The sequence below is a fragment of the Hemicordylus capensis genome, chromosome 4 (assembly GCF_027244095.1).
Source record: "Hemicordylus capensis ecotype Gifberg chromosome 4, rHemCap1.1.pri, whole genome shotgun sequence".
Lineage (NCBI taxonomy): Eukaryota > Metazoa > Chordata > Lepidosauria > Squamata > Cordylidae > Hemicordylus > Hemicordylus capensis.
Window position 1 is genome coordinate 70,331,055 of NC_069660.1, and position 15,860 is coordinate 70,346,914.

General features: G+C 42.4%; 1 long non-coding RNA gene across 1 annotated transcript in view; it reads left to right on the forward strand.

Moving 5' to 3' along the window:
• The first annotated feature begins 9,366 nt into the window (after positions 1–9,366).
• The window catches only part of LOC128322248 (uncharacterized), a 31,771-nt gene continuing 25,277 nt past the window's right edge, over positions 9,367–15,860 (forward strand). Inside the window, exon 1 of the long non-coding RNA XR_008305623.1 lies at positions 9,367–9,525. This is a non-coding gene — a long non-coding RNA (uncharacterized LOC128322248). The remainder of the gene's footprint in view (positions 9,526–15,860) is intronic.

Genomic DNA, 15,860 nt, shown 5'->3' on the forward strand with positions numbered 1-15,860 from the left:
CGGGGGCACTGTCTTACAGTGGTTCCGTTCTTACCTTAGCGGGCATGTCCAGTTGGTATGCATTGAGGACAGATGCTCAGACCCATGGCCACTCCTTTATGGAGTCCCCCAGGGTTCAGTTCTTGCCCCTGTCCTCTATAATATCTATATGAAGCCACTGGGTCAGGTCATTTCCCAGTTTGGGGTGAGATTTCATCTATACGCTGATGATACTCAGCTGTATATTGCCATCCCAGGCCATTCTGGGGATGCTGTTTCTATGCTTATTCAATGCCTGGAAGCTGTTAAGGTCTGGATGAATCAAAATAAGCTCAGACTGAATCCCTTTTGCCCTGTAGTTTACCTATTTGGTTTTTTTCTTTTTTGTTAGTTACTTTAGTTTTTAATTTAGAATGTAATTTTAATGTTGTCTTGCTTTGCATGTTTTTGTATACCGCCCAGAGTCTTTGGAGTGGGAGGTATATTAAATGTTTCTAATTAAATAAAAAAAATAAAAACTATTAAATCAAGTTTAGGCATCAGAGCGCACATGCACCTCTCATTTAGTATCTAGCTTGTGCAGAGCTGGGAAATTTGGTCACCTCTTTCTTCCCTGGAAAGAGGAGGGACGTGATCAAATTCCTTAGCACTGGGCTGATCGATACTTAGTGAGGCAAGGGTGAGGAGTGGCGCAGTGGAGGGTTGTGTGGAGGGCTGCTTGCCCCCAACTCTGCACCCTTCTAGGAATGGTCCTGGCTTAATATAAGAACAGCCCTGCTGGATCAGGTCCAAGGCCCATCCAGTCCAGCATCTTGTTTTACACAGTGGCCCATCTTTTCCACTGGGAAGTCCACAGGTACGAGGTGAGAGCATGCCCTCTATCTTGCTGCTGCTCCCCTGCAACTGGTATTTACAGCCATCTTGCCTCAGAGGCTGAAGGAGGTAGCCTATAGCCACCTGACTAGTAGTCATTGATAGACCTGTCCTCCGAGAATTTGTCTAAGCCCCTTTTAAAGCCATCCAAGCTAGTGGCCATCACCAATCCCTGGGCAGAGAATTCCATAGATTAATTATGTGTTTTGTGAAAAAAGTACTTCCTTTTGTTGGTCCTAAATTTTCCAGTCTTCAGTTTCATGAGATGACCCCGATTCTAATGATGTGAGAGGGGGAGGGAAATTTCTTTCTGTTCCCTCTACTGCATGAATAATTTTATACAGCTCTGTCATGTCTCTCCGTAGTCGCCTCTTTTCCAAACTAAAAAGCCCCAGATGCTGCAGCCTTGTTTCATAAGGAAGGTGCTCCAGCCAGGCCCCTGATCATCTTGGTTGCCTCCTTCTGCACCTTTTTCAGTTCTACAATGTTCTCCTTAAGATACAGTGACCAGAACTTCGCGCAGTACTCCAAATGTGGCTGCACCATAGATTTATATAAAGACATTATGATATTTGCAGCTTTATTTTCAATCGCTTTCCAAATGATCCCTAAAATGGAATTTGCCTTTTTCACAGTGGCCACTCACTGAGTTGACCTTTCCAACAAGCTGTCCACCATGACCCTAAGATCTCTCTCCTAGTCAGTCACTGACAGCTCAGATGCCATCAGTGTATATGTGAAGCTGGCTTTTTTTGCCCCAATTCATCACTTTACACTTGCTTACACTGAACTGCATTTGCCATTCCCTCACTAAGTGACTTTATATAGATTTAACCAAGTGTTTATTCAGAAACAACTCCATTTTCTCTTTCTCCTCCTTCTTCCCTTCCCCTTTCTGACTCCCCCCTCCACCCACACTCTCTACAGGATCCCCACTGGTACAACCTTCTAAACAATAAAACATGAAAGATACTGGATAGAATACAACAACTCAATTGCAAGATTTTGAAGCTAGTCTCTTCACTGCCCTTCCATCTCAATAGAATAGAAATTCTTTCTTTAGAATCCCACTTCTGTGCCCTTCTGGTCTGAATAGGAGATAAGGTAGGCTCCATTCAATCCTATATAGGATATAGGAGTTTTCCATATTCTGGGAAAACACACCAGTGGGAATTCAAACCAACAGCCTCCTGCTCTCTAGGCAGGTTGCTTCCCCACTGCACCATTAAGTGGCTACCTCCCTAAGTAGCTTTACAAAATTGCCAGCCTTCCAAGCACTAAGTAGGCTTCCTAGGAGCCCTATCTCTTAGAACAGGATGGCTTTACACTATTCATTCAATTGCTGTTATGTTATGTTATGTTATGTTATTTATCTTATATACCACCCAAACTTTCATCTCTGGGCAGTTAACAGTGACATAAAAACAATTAAATATACTGTATATATATATAAAAGGTTAAAACAGTTTAACAATTTAAAAACAGCATAAAATTAAAACCTATAAATCTAAAAAGCTGAAAAGGCTTGGGTGAAGAGATGGGACTTCAAATGTTTTTTAAAAATAGTTAGAGATGCAGAGGATCGTATCTCAGCAGGGAGCGCATTCCACAATCTCGGGACAGCAATTGAGAAGACCCGTCTCCGTGTGGCCACCAGACGAGCTGGCGGTAATTGGAGATGGACCTTCTCAAGTGACCTCAATGGGTGTTAGGGCACATAATGAAGAAGACATTCTCTTAAATACTCAGTGCCTAAGCCATTTAGGGCTTTATAAGTTATAACTAGCACTTTGTATTTTGCCTGGAAACCTATTGGCAGCCACTGTAGCTCCATCAACAAGGGAGTAATGTGGTCTCTCTGAGATGACCTGGAGACCAACCTGGCTGCCGCATTCTGAACCAACTGAAGTTTTTGGACTACGTACAAAGGCAGCCCCACGTAGAGCGCATTACAAAAGTCAAGTCTTTGAATGAATTGTTCTTGTGAGCTAACGATTCTTGCAAGCCAGTCTGTTGTACCAACATGTTTATTGTTCTACTATGGAAATGATTTATTTTGCTAATTCCCTAATCAGAGTGTGTGTTTTGATTCTCTTCTAATAAATCTTGAATTTTTTGCATTGAAAGTCTATCTCCCCCATTTGTATTGCTCCTGTGCCAATGCACAGGTTAGCTCTTGATCCAAAGATCCCTTAGCAGGACATGAGAGTCTGGTCCCATGTCGTAACCAGAGCTTCACCTTGCTCTGTCAGGTTTTTAGGAACTGCCGCTATTTTATTGTTTTTATGGCTGTGGTTTAGTTTATTAATTTATAGTCTATTGTTCTATACAAAATTGCACTCAAGGCAGCTTGCACTAAAATTAAATGACAATAAAAAACAATTTCATAACAAAACCACAATAGAATAAAAGCACATTTTATGAAGCCGTATTTAAAATGTTTAAACTAGGGAGGATTTTCAAACTTGGGTCCCTAGACATTAGACTACAACTCCCATCATCCCCAGCCACAATGCCTTCAGCAGTTGTGTTGGGATGAAGCCATTGTGGCTGGGATGATGAGAGTTGTAACTCAACAACTTCTGGGTACCCACATTTGAGAACCCCTGGTTTTAAAAAGCTTGCCCACACAGTATAGTCTTCTCTGCCCTCCTGAATTTGGGTAGTGAGGGGGGAAAGCATACATCCCTCTATCTTGTTATTTATTTTATTATTTATTGAGCATATTTCTATACCACCCAAAACACAAGTTCTCTGGGCAGTTTACAAGACAAGAAAAACAACCAATAAAAAGATTAACATATTTCAACAATTAAAATTTAAAAAGTTAAAACTATTAAAACACAATTAAAACAATATCTAATTAAAAGCCTGGGTGGACAAATGCATCTTGACTGCCCTTTTAAAAGTTGTAAGAGATGGGGAGGCTCTTATTTCATCAGGAAGTATGTTCCAAAGCCTCGGGGCAGAGTATCTTGTATAGTATAGTATAGTATAGTATAGTATAGTATAGTATAGTATAGTATAGTATAGTATCTTTTATTGTTGTCATTGTGGATGTCCCTTTTAAATCTGTTAGCTACTATGACATTTTGAATGAGAAGAGGTATAGAAAATATTTTAAAATAAATGAATATATCTGCTGTGTGGAAAGGCTGTGAGGTGGAAGCATCCAGTCCTGTGGCCTGCTCCTAGATTTTTAACCCTGATCAAGAGATTAGCTTGTAACCTTGGCGAAGCTCTCAGATGCTGCCAATAGGAAAAAGCTGCCTTGCACTGAGTAAAACCATTGGTCCATCTAGTTCAGTATTGTCTTTGTTGATTGGCAGCAGCTCTCTGACAAGGGTGGGGTCTTTCCCTGCCCTCCCTTCCTCTCTAGGAATCAGCATGATCTCCAGGTGACTATGGAAAGCAATCCGGGAGATTTTAATGGCTTGATATTGTGAAAATGTTTGTGGCCGGGGGTGGGGGTGGGGGGGCAGCAGGGGAAATCCTGGGGAAAATATCTCCAGAAATCATTTCAGTCAGAGTTGACAACCCTAGCCACAACCTGGATATAAGATGGAGAAAAGATCCAGGAAATGTGTGTCAGAGAACAAGGAAACAGAAAAAAGAAACTGAGACACAAGAAAAAGGGTATTGTATGGCAGGCAGGCAGAGACAGCTTCAGAGTCCCAGGAGCTACGGATGTGCAAAATGTGCCAACATCCAGGGGCATAGCAAGGTTGTAGTGGGCTCAGAGACAACATTTTAAAAAGCGCCCCCCCTCACTGAAGCTCAGCTCATGAAATAAAGAAATCTTAAATGAGGCTGAATAGTGGTAACAAAAAGTATAGTAAAATTGTGTGTGTGTGTGTGTGTGTGTGTGTGTGTGTATCCTCTGTGCCACAATAGAACATCTTCCTAAATTATTTTTTGAAAGGTTTTGTAAATTGTGGACGATGCAAGTCATTTAATGGTACTAGAGAAAGACTTGCTGTTCTGGTAGCTCCAGGTCTTAACACTCACATCAATTTCAGAGGATGAATACAATTGAAGGAAGCCCGGGCGGGTGTGTGGCTGGGGGAGTCAGTCATGTGACTTGCCTCTGGGGGGCCCCCAAGGCAGTGGCCCCCCAGACAACTGTCTTGCCTTACCCTATTATAGTTACGCCCCTGTCAACATCGAAATGTTTCGACTTGAAACAGGCCGTTTCGAGTGTTTCAAACCTGAAACAAAACACCCTTTAAATAAAGGGCCTGTTTCGAGCTTGGAGCAAAACAACCCCATCTTGAGACAAACCATTTCAACATTCTGAGCACCATTTTGGAGTCCTGTTTTTCCCTTGCTGATTGGTTTTTCAGCACTGGTTTCCAATCCTATGGGGGTTTGGGGGAATGGTTAACAATTTGTTAAAAATCACCTGTTTGCCCATTTCTTTTGTCGGTTGGGTGGCAGGTAGCATTCATCATGCCCTACCACCCAACCCACTTTGGTACCCCTAGAAGCTTCACATGGGGTGTTTTGAGTTTCTCCACTGTTCCCTATGGCCAAAACACTCAAAACATTTCAGGTTTTGTTCTGTCGAAACAACTGGGTCAAATAAATAAATCTTATTTATTTGTTTGTTTGTTTTATTATTTTTCTATGTAAACCACTTTGGAAACTTTTATTGAAAAGCAGTATATAAATATTTGTTGTTGGCTGCTGTTTGGCCACCTGTGTTTTGTTTTGAGCTCAAAACAAAACACAAAATCCGTTTCATGCACATCCGTACCAGAAGCCTGCTGGTTCTACCATATTCTGTGCCAGACTGCTAGATCTCCTGTGTATGAGTACCACTAGATCATTAGGCTAAAGGCTTAAAAGAGATTTTGACTTTCTCTCTCCTTGAGTTGGCGTCTGATAATTTTATACCACAAGGTAGACCCTTAACATGTATAAATTAATATTGTTCTTGAAGCAGGCAGGGCCTGTGATGTTTATGAGGTAGTGGAGGCTGGTTCTTACACTTCTAAATCTCTTCCACAAGTGAGATTTATTCATTATTAATTTCATCTGCAGTTCTTCGCAACAGGGATCCGCCAAGAATAACACCCACACTAAAAGCAAGGAGACTGCTACCGGCTAGATCTGCAGCAGGCAGAACAAACTCATTTTTCAGAAATTGCTGCTTTGTTATTAGCTATTCTTTAGCCTATACGTGATTTATGAGAGAGATTTCAAGCATTGAGTCTCTTTAGAAAATGGCAGGCAGGGTGCTTCACAGTTGGAGCAACAAGGTCAGGTCACACAGAATAAGCAATTAGGTGGGGGGTGGAATGTATTTGTGCATGTGTGGGTGTCTAATTCCAGTTACATTTAGTATTTTTTTCCTTTTGTAGGCAGCTGCAGAAAATGAATAAGAGGAAAGCAGAAACAGCTTCCTAAGACCATCCAGGACGTTAATAACACAAGACCTAAGTAGTCGGATGCTGGGGGAATGGGGTCTGTGTGACAAAATCAGTCTTGCTTAATTAACCCAGGGGATCTCAAACTAGGTTCCCCAGATGTTGTTAGACAACAACAGATATTGTTAGACAACAACATTCACAGCCACAATGGCCTTTGTCTGATGAGAGTTGTAGTCCAACAATGTCTGGGAATTCAGTTTTGTGAACCCATGCGTTAACCGATCATACTTGATTGATTGATTGATTAAGTGCCGTCAAGTCGGTGTCGACTCTTAGGGACCACACAGTTAGATTCTCTCCTGGATGATCTGTCTTCAATTTGGCCTTTAAGGTCTCTCAGTGGTGCATTCATTGCTGTCGTAATTGAGTCCATCCACCTTGCTGCTGGTCGTCCTCTTCTTCTCTTTCCTTCAACCTTTCCCAGCATTATGGACTTCTCAAGGGAGCTGGGTTTTCACATAATGTGTCCGAAGTATGATAGTTTGAGCCTGGTCATTTGTGCCTCGAGTGAAAATTCTGGATTAGTTTGTTCTATGATCCAGTTGCTAGTTTGTCTTGCTGTCCATGGTATCCTCCAAAAGTCCTCTCCAGCACCAAAGTTCAAAAGCATCAATACTTTTTATATTTTGCTTCTTCAAAGTCCAGCTTTCGCTTCCATAGAGTGTCACGGGGAAAACTATTGTCTGAATGATTCTAATCTTTGTAGGTATAAACATGTCATGGCATCTAAATATCCTTTCCAAGGCCTTCATTGCAACCCTACCAAGTGCTAGTCTGCAATGCGGTGTATTTCTTGACTGCTGGATCCTTTACCATCCTGTTGATGGTTTATCCTAAAAGGCAGAAGTTATCCACCACTTCAATGTCTTCATTATCATTTCTGAGCTGGTTGCTGTACCCATTGCCATTAGTTGAGTCTTCTTTACATTTAGTTGTAGTCCCATTTTTCACTGTGCTCCTTGACTTTCATTACTAGAGCTTGCAGATCATCCACATTCTCAGCTGTCAGAGTGTTGTCATCAGCTTAGTGCAGGTTATTGATATTTCTCCCTCCAACTTTAAAACCACACTCATCTTCTTCCAATCCACCTTCTCTCTCAGTGTATGTTCAGCATATAAGTTGAATAAATAAAGAGAAAGTATATAGCCTTGTCTTACTCCTTTGCCAATCTGGAACCAGTCTATTTCACCATGTTCTATCTGGACTGTAGCTTCCTTCTGTGTATAGGTTTCTCATGAGAACAAGAGATGTTCTGGGACACCCATTTTCCTAAGGATATTCCACAACTTGACATGGTTGACACAATTGAAAGGTTTTCTGTAGTCAATAAAGCACATATTGACTTCTTTTTGGTATTCTTTGGCTTTCTCAATTATCCAGAGTGCATCAGCAATAATGTTTCTTGTTCCTCGGTCTTTTCTGAAACTAGCTTGAACATCCTGCATTTCCCTTTCCATGTAGGTCTCTGATCTGCGTTGGATGATCCTGAGCATTATTTTGCTAGTATGTGAAATTAAGGATATTGTGCAATGGTTGTGCAATCTGTTAAGTCTCCTTTCTTTGGTATGGGTATGTAGACTGACCTCTTCCAATCTGTTGGCCACTGTGTCATTCTCCAGATTTGCTGGCATAGTTTGGTTAGAGCCTTGACTGATTATTTTTCTGTTGCTTGCCATATTTCTGTAGCTATTCTATCAATTCCTGTAGCCTTCTGACTTGGTAATGACCGGAGTGCTGATCTAACTTCATCTTCCCGTACTAGAGGTTCTTGCAAGTAGGGAATATCTTCTAGAGTATTTTGGATGTTGATGTCCCTGCTGTACAGATTTTCAGTATACTCTTTCCATTTCTGTTTGATTTTCTCTGAATCAGTTACTCTCTGACCTTTGGCATCCCATAACATACCAGTTTGAGGCTGGAACCTCCTCCTGAGTTCAGAGGTCTTTTGGAAAACTTTCCTTGGTTTTCCATTTCTATTTCTATCCTCGAGGTCTTTACAGATGTCATTGTAGTACTGCTCCTTCTCTCTTCTAACAGCTTTCTGAAATTCCCTATTAAGTTCCTTCCTGAAGTCTTTACCTTTCTTGATTTTGGCTTCTCTCTTCTGCTTGGCAATTTCCACCGTCTGTTCTGACATCCATTTTTGCTGTTTCTTGGTATTTGGCATACATGCTTTAGAGACCATTACTGGTCTCACAGACTACAATTACCAGTCTACATTACAGTCTAGGATTTGTTTGCAAAACCACTCAGCATGGCTTTATGAATTCTTAATACTCTTTAACCATGGGCTGTCCATGCAATCAGAGTGGCTGACAAATGTCGAAGGGGTGAATTTCTTTAGCCTTTGAATACAAGTTCACAAGATGCTTTTTCAGGGGCGCAGGGACAATGGAGACAGGGAGAGCAGCTGCACTGGGGCCACTGCCACCCTGCTGCTGCTGCCGCCAGGGGGCTGCCAGTTGCCTCCCCCACCCCCCCCTTACACCTGGAGCTCCACTGGCAACTTTCTATACAGGTTTTTGGCCAACGGGTAGCCCCTGGTTCTTTTTAACGTAGCTGTGTTTTGTGTTATTTTATGTTTGCATTGAAGTGTTATTACTGTTTTTACCTTGTTGTTAACTGCCCTGGGGTCTTCAGATGAAGGGCAGTATAAAAATATAAATACATAAATAGTAAAATAATGTCACTAAGCCATGCGGTGATCCCAGCGAGAACAGGAAGCCTCTTTAAGGCATGCCTGTAGTGTTCTTATTGGCATCTGGAGCAGTGCTGGCTTGGTGACATCAGTAGGATAGGAACATAGGAAACTGCCATATACTGAGTCAGACCATTGGTCTATCTAGCTCAGTATTGTCTTCACAGACTGGCAGCGGCTTCTCCAAGGTTGCAGGCAGGAATCTCTCTCAGCACTATCTTGGAGAAGCCAGGGAGGGAACTTGAAACCTTCTGCTCTTCCCAGAACAGCTCTGTCCCTTGAGGGGAATATCTTGCAGTGCTCACACCTCAAATCTCCCATTCAGATGCAACCAGGACAAACCCTGCTTAGCTATAGGGACAAGTCATGCTTGCTATCACAAGACCAGCTCTCCTCTCTCCACTCTAGGATGTGCCAGCATGGCTGCAGTGAAGGAGGCCAGTTGAGCGGTGGGGGTGGTGAAAGCTGCCAGTTGGGCGGCTGGTGGAAAAGAAGGCAGGCAGGGGCCCAGCGGCAGCAGTGAAGAAGAGGAAAGTAGGAAGGTGAGTGCTGAGTGGGGGCTACCCCTGCCACTCCCACCCATCCTTAAATCTTGCCCCAGGGCTGCCTCCTTCTTATGCCCCTGCCCCTCTTCATAATCCTGTGTTAATCTGTCACTTATATTTTATTCTGAATTAATTAACTTGAACTATTTTCTTAGTTACTAATGCTGCTTAATCCCACCAATCCAGCTTTTATGTTTGATCTGGCAGAGTAAAGAAAATTAGCTGGCCACCCTGGCTCTGAAAAGGAGGCAAGTGTTCCATTTGTTTTACTGCTCTGTGCCTACTGTACACAGATGTGCTCCTAGCAAGTGTTGGAGAACTCTGGTAAGACCGTTGGCTGACGGTTCCCAAACATGAGGCCAGTTGTGAGTAAACACCCATCCTCTGCTGGGTGGGGGACTAGGGATTTTTGAGAGGATTGGGTACATTAGAGCAGCATTATGGACACAGAAAGTGTGAAGTATTATTTGTCTAAGCTGCTAATGAATGCCACGCTGCTGGGTTATTAAGGACTCAACCTCCTGACCCAGTTAACTCTTCTTTCAGGGCGGCAAGCCACAAACCATCCATTGTGTTCACTGAAAGAAAAGAAACAAATTTAGAGAACAGTGTGTTTCTATATTGGCACATTCAGAAGTGTTTATTATATCACACTCTAGGAGAATAACAACACAGCTATTTACACTGTGCACCACAGTATGTGTTAAAGCCAACATAGAGAGCAAATAGCAGCTGCTCACCCCTGCTATTATAGTGTAAACACATAGCACCACTATTAAAGCAAAAGCAAACTTAAGCAGAACTCCAGATCAAGCCTTTCCCTCACTCTTGTCCCAGCGCTAGTGCTCCTGCCTGATCATGTCCTCTTGAAAAACCACCCGCTTTGACTAATGGGTTGCTGCAACCACACCCGCTGAGGAAAACATGTTTAGTTGCTACAGCCCACCAAACGTCTGCTTGTGTGCCCAGCTGCTCCTTGTAGGGTAATGCAAGAAAGGCTTGCATCTAGGAAGATGGAAAGGAAGGGCCCTGCTCTTCACAAAAGACAGCCTCCCCTTTCTTCGCCACTTGGCAGCCGTGCTGCATGCAGATCACGCATCAACACAGACCCAGAGGCTGCCAATGACACTTGTGACTTGCCTGTCAGTTCCTAAAACGTGAGGAGGGTTTCTCCCTTTAGTAATCCTGCCCTCTCCCCATTTGCACATAGATGGACTCACTCTGACAGACAGAAGAGCTGTCATAAAGAAGAGCTGCCAACCTTGTAGTACAGACAGCCAGAGCTCAGAAAGATAAGGCCCTGTGCTCTTCTGAATAGAGGTGCTCCTAAGAACAGGGACTGAATTTTAAAAGAAAGGGAACAGTAGTCATTACTCACTATGCTTTCCTTATGAGACCACAGATGTGTCTAAACATACTATTTATTGTGCCAATACTATTACTACTAAAAATAATGGCTGACATTGAGAACAAGGAAGTGCTGGTGGTGCAGCAAGAAAGCAGCCTAACAAAACTTCCAAGGAAGGCCTTCCCCGCACCCTACTTCCCCAGGATGACACCTGGGGATGAGCTTCCCCAGGAAGCTCTCTGTGCCACCCAAAAATATGTCCCTGAGGGCTGTGCAGCTCCCAGGAAATATTTTCAGGTGGCATAGATTGTTTTCTGGTGAAGGAGAGGGTGACCAAAATGGCCACTTCCTCAATGCATTGGTGCAGTTAGTTGGGAAGTTGCTCTCTTGTGAAACCAGTGCTTCCTTGCTCTGAATGTCAGCCAATAATAACAACCAAACAATAATAAGGCTTTCCCCACGACCACTCTAAAGTGGGCTAAGGAAGCCCAGCCCGCTTTCCAGCGGTCGTAAGAACCAATGGGTGAGCCCGGTGGTTCAGCGGCGGCTGGCCTGCCTAAATACCCCTCCCCTAAAATGAAGCTAGTGGAGCAAGCACTCCGCTAACCCCATTTTGGTCATCATGTGTCGCCGCAGTGCGGTTCCACGCCGCAGCGACACACAAGGAGACCCCTGACCGGGACGCTACAACAAGCCTCTTGGTGTTGGGGGTCCCCCCAGCATGCGAGGACTTCTGGGGATTGGGCAGCCCCAATCCCTGCAGCCCCAACTGGCTCTGTGACAGAGCTGGCAATCGTGTGGGCAGCCAATCCAGCTGCCAAGGGATGGCGGAGTGCTTGTGTGCGGGGAGCCTGCTCTCCCTGCCAGACCCTCCTCAGCTCTTCACACTGTTTGTGGAGAGCCTCATTAAATCATGCTGTAAAGAAAGATACTGTTTGTATTTGGTGAAAATAAAGACATTCTGCATACATTTACTTACTATGCATAAAAACTGTGTTTGCAGTATTCACTCATTTGGGGAAGACAGACCAGAAAGAATGAGAAAGGACAAACAGACTAGGAAGCATTGGTATCTACAGAGAGCTATGAAGCAATATGTAAAAGCTGTATTCCTTGACCAGAAACCCAGATGTAATAGAGGATACCATTAATAGTTTTGGGTTTTTTTAAAAAAGGAATTTTGGTAGATGTTGTTAATCTAGCAGCATGGCACAATGCTGCAGAGGTGGGAAAAGATGCACCAGCAGGAATTCCCTCTGTTCAAAAAGAACCCCAGCCCAAGCTTTCTCCAGTACTATGTTATATTGAATAACATCTAGGAAGTGTTGTCCATTAGGTTTTTGGGGTTTTTTTTTGGAAAAACAATTGGAGTACTCAATATTTAATCTTATATGCAATGTAACACAGTAGACACATTTATGCTTAAAAAATTAAAAAAAAAACTGTTGGAAGTGTATATTCTTCCTGCACTTGATGTGAGTGTAAAGAGAAAGGAGGGTACATTTTGGAAGGCGATATTGTGATTTCTAATTTTTAAGTGGTGGCCATTGTTGCAGAGCAATTACCTATCTTGTATAAGTGCTTACATAGGAAGCCAACTTTAAATGAGAAACAAGAGTTTGATATTTATTACTTACTAAAAGATTGGCTAAGAAAGCAATGAACAGATTACCAGTCTCTTATGCAGAGAGAACCTCTCAGTTTGAAATTCAAGTCAGCAAGTGAGGAGCAGACAAACTGTGACTCCACCCCCAAGCCAGTACAGAGACATGTTCAAACACAGACAGGCATGCCCCACACAAGGAACTAAGACAATGTCCATGGCAACATCCCAACAGCCCTTGGGGAAGACTCCCTACCTCTCACTGGACTTTTCCCCCTCCCAGTTCCTTCTTGGGCATCAGAGTTGGCTACAACTAGAGATCAGAACTAAATGATGTGGAAATGGATCCAATTAAATGTCCATGGGTAGATTTGGTAGATGGTTTTCCCCTCATGCTCAGAATTTTGACTAATCACTATATTTAGGGTTGGGAAAGAATTTTCCTCTAAGTCAGTGGCTTAGACTATTTTGTGCCTGTTTTTAGTGTGTGGTTTGGCTTCCTTGCTTTAGTAATCTGTAGCTATTTGTTCTTGCAGGCACTACTATGTGCCTGCCTGACTGCAGATTTTGGTAATGGTCTGTAATGTATGCAATGTTTTGGCCATGGTCTGTAATGTATGTATTGAGTGGGTGAGGTGGTTGTGGTAGTGGATTGGTGGTCCTGGTTAGCAGCATAGGATGGCCTTTTGCACCCTTCCAGTTCTAAAAAGAGTTTGATTTTTTAAACAACAACAACAACAACACATAAATAGGAAATCATATTACTATCATATATTCTCCATGAATGTTAGGTTTCTTATAGTGTATTTCCCCTAATTAATTAATTGATTATTATTTGGCAAATGTGTACCCTTTCTATTAAAGTAGTGCTCAAGGCAGCTCATGGCCCTGAGTGCTGCATTTCTCCTCACCTGCTCACTCCCCTCTTCCTGCTACTTCTTCTCTCTTCCTTGCTTTAAAGATATATGTTGCTCTGTCTTGACCTGTTGGTTCTTTCTGGTGCACCCAGAATTCAGGGGCTGTGCGGACATTGGGCTGAAGGGTATAGTTGAGGGAGGGTGGATCATGGGAGCACAAAAACATGGAATGGGGGTGGACCACCTAAGTGTTAATGTACTGCAATAAAGCCTTGACATTATACTGTTTTGTATTTGCTGTAATAATAAGGAAAAAACCTAACAACATTTGAATAGGAAAAAAAGCAACATATAACCTTATAAACAGAAAAATAAAGAACCACCTACAATTTTATCAATGATAAATAAAAGATAACCCAAAAAGCCAGTAAAACAGGATCTGCATTAATATCACCCAGTGTTAAAAAAGCACAGGTAAGTGTGATAAACTTCACCTGGTGCCTAAAAGGTATCAATGACATACAATTAAGATATATGCAATGGTCCACCATGATCCTTGAGACTGGGGTCCCAAGACAATCTCCCTGTCAGTTTTTCCAATATATTGATACACATGTCTCTGTGTGGGAAGATGGGAAGGGAATATAATGTGTTGTGTCGCTGTCTGTGCATGCTGCTTGTTGCCTCCACCTGATCATGCTCAACTGTATATTTGTAAATAAACCCAATATTACAAAGACTCCAGTAATCTCTCCTCCATAGGGTGCCAGCATCTGGTTAATGCTGACCTCTGGGAGTTCCTACCACTTGGAGAAGTGGGGAGAATATATTTATCTTTTGTAGTTATGTGTTCTGCAAGCCTTCCCCCACTTTTAAATGGGTTGTTTTTTTAAAAAAGTATTGAATACAAAGATATTCACTTTGGCTGTGGAGGCAGATGTGAGGAAGTGGGAAACCAGGGAAGTATATAGAACAGCTGCCTCCCACCATAAACATATAACCTTATAAAGAGGAAAATGAGGGAAAATGTTAAAGAAGAAATGAGGAAAGGGATGAAATTAATTGGCTACTGAGTGAGGGTGTGAATTTTTACTCTTTTCTCCCCATTATCACTCTCGCTTCCTATTATGTGAGGGTGCGAATTTGTACTCTCTCCCTCTGCTTATGAGACATTGTGGGTTTTGTAGCAGGACTGGTTGACACTCTGACAGGATTGGCTAATTGCTGTCAGTTTTGCTGAGTCATGATGTTGAGTTTTTGTATTTTAGAGCACATCTCAGCCACTACAGTGTAGCACTGAAGCTGATGTGTGACATCAAAACGTTTGCTATTTTTAACATTTTATTGGGAAATTCTATTCACTGTTGCTTTTGTAAACCATATGCTAAACATTCTCTAATAAAAGTCAATCTGTTTTATGTTTTATTTTACTTGCGCATTAAAGAGGTCTTGGGGGAAAGCTTGTGTTCCTTTAGAGAATGTGTATTTCATCACTGTTATACCATCTTATTAAAAATTATTTACAAACAGAAAACAAACCCCTGCTAACTTGGCAAAGAGGCACCTTTTAACGTGGTGATTCTCTTGATTTAGCAGGCGGAGAGTAACTGGCCCTATCCACCCCCAGCACGGTACCTCCAGTGACTGTTGCTGGTGTCTATCTTACATTTCTTTTTATATTGTGAGCCCTTTGGGGACAGGGGTCTATCTTATTTATTTATTTCTCTGTATAAACTGCCCTGAGCCATTTTTGGAAGGGCGGTACAGGTTGAGTATCCCTTATCCGAACTGCTTGGGACCAGAAGTGTTCCGGATTTTGGACTTTTCCAGATTTTGGAATATTTGCATACTGTAATGAGATAACTTGGGCATGGGATCCAAGTCTAAACACAAAACTTTACTGTACACTATCTATCTATCTATCTATCTATCTATCTATCTATCTATCTATCTAAGTTTTATTTAAAGTATAAAAACAAATAAGCATTTAATTTATGATAACTACAGGTAGCTGTAAATGTAATGAAAACTAATTACGAGAAAATTTTCAATGCAATAATGTTGCTGGTCATGTTGAACTCAAACATGGCATTTTAGGTGGAGATAAAATTAAGATTCAACAGAGCAGGCACCAAGCTGAGCAGGGAGTGGAGATGGAGGAGGGGGGCTTTCCCTTATCATCCCACCCTCCCTCACCCCCCTCTGCTCCTTTCCCTTCCCGTCCTTGATTTACACTTCGGCAGCGGCAGTGGCTGCTGCTCCAGCTGCGAGGCTTGTTCTCAGAGGCGTATCTAAGGAAAATAGTGCCTAGGGCAAGCACTGAAATTGCGCCCCCTGTCCAAACATTTGACACCCACCTTTCAGATAACTTTACCATAATATCAGCTGAAAAATACAAGTCAAGTTCGTTAATCTTTTAAAATTTCAAAACTATTTAGCAGTGGACTTAGCCAGACCAAAAAATGCTGGAAAACTACAAATTTCAGTATGCTGGGGCTCATGAAATACCCAAATACTATGTGGA